Source organism: Polistes fuscatus, unplaced genomic scaffold, assembly GCF_010416935.1.
Source record: "Polistes fuscatus isolate 324 unplaced genomic scaffold, CU_Pfus_HIC Scaffold9, whole genome shotgun sequence".
NCBI lineage: Eukaryota > Metazoa > Arthropoda > Insecta > Hymenoptera > Vespidae > Polistes > Polistes fuscatus.
In genome coordinates, this window is record NW_025113173.1 from 948,509 (window position 1) to 950,331 (window position 1,823).

Here is a 1,823-nt window from a genome sequence, read left to right on the forward strand (position 1 = left end):
AAAAAATATTCATATGATCCATTTGAAATTGAATGAAATTATAAATTATTTAAAAAGAAATTAACTTAACACTTCGTTGGTTCGAAGACTATTCTATGATATTCTACGATATTCTACGATCAATTCCTAAAGATTGTTTTTCTTTTTGTACTTTATATTTGTTTGTTTCTTGTCTACAAAAAAGAAATATTACGTTCTCAAACATTTTAAGACGAAGTAAATGGTATAATAAATTCTTGATTAATTAAAAAAAAAACATTATATGATCCACACTCAAAATAAACAAAAATCATAAAATATTAAAACAAAAAACAAATGAACTTAACACTTCGTTGGTTCGAAGACTATTCTACGATATTCTACGATATTCTACGATATTCTACGATATTCTTCGATCAATTCCTAAAGATTGGTTTTCTTTTTGTACTTCATATTTGTTTGTTTCTTGTCTACAAAAAAGAAATATTACGTTATCAAACATTTTAAGGCTTTCTCCATTTCTTTCCAGCTAAAGAAGAATAAAAGATACGAAAAAAAGGGTAGAATAGATTCTTGATTAATAAAAGAAAATATTTATATGATCAATTTGAAATTGAATGAAATTATAAATTATTTAAAAAGAAATTAACTTAACACTTTGTTGGTTCGAAGACCATTCTATGATATTCTACGATCAATCCCTAAGGATTGTTTTTCTTTTTCTACTTCATATTGTTTGTTTCTTGTCTACAAAAAAGAAATATTACGTTCTCAAACATTTTAAGACTTTCTCCATTTTTTTACAGCTAAAAAAGAATAAAAGATACGAAGCAAATGGTATAATAAATTTATTAATAATTAAAAAAGAAATATTACATGATCCACACTCAAAATAAACAAAAATCATTAAATATTAAAACAAAAAACTAGTGAACTTAACACTTCGTTGGTTCGAAGACCATTCTACGATATTCTACGATATTCTACGATCAATTCCTAAAGATTGTTTTTCTTTTTCTACTTCATATTTGTTTGTTTCTTGTCTACAAAAAAGAAATATTACGTTATCAAACATTTTAAGACGAAGTAAATGGTATAATAAATCATAAAATATTAAAACAAAAAACAAATGAACTTAACACTTCGTTGGTTCGAAGACCATTCTACGATATTCTACGATATTCTACGATCAATTCCTAAAGATTGTTTTTCTTTTTCTACTTTATATTGTTTGTTTCTTGTCTACAAAAAAGAAATATTACGTTTTCAAAAATTTTAAGACGAAGTAAATGGTATAATAAATTCTTGATTAATTAAAAAAAGAAATATTACATGATCCATACTCAAAATAAACAAAAATCATAAGATATTAAAAAAGAAAAACAAATGAATTTAACACTTCGTTCGTTCGAAAACTTCGAGATAGACTCAAAATATTTGAGTAAAGAAAAAAGAAACACTCGTCGTATAATTATCACAAATTATATTATAAATATTTGTTTTTTCCCCTAGAAATATACATTATTCGTGGACAGTTGGTATATATTGAAAACGTAAAAGAGAATAAGGAAGAGAAGAAGAAACGAAATAAGAAAATTCTTGAAAAATATTTACCGTTTAAGGTGTGTACCAAGATATCACCGAGGGACAAATTAATGTCCCTCTTCCCAACCCGCCCCCCCTTGTTCACCCTGTTCCTTTCAACCCTCCTCGCAACCACCCTGCAAAACTCCCTAGCCCCCGTCCCCCGACCCCTCTGCTCCTTCGTTTTGACTTTGTTTGCCCGAGGTTATTAGTTGGCCTTTACTTCTTTACTTCTTTTCGTAAAGTCGAGAGAAGAAGAA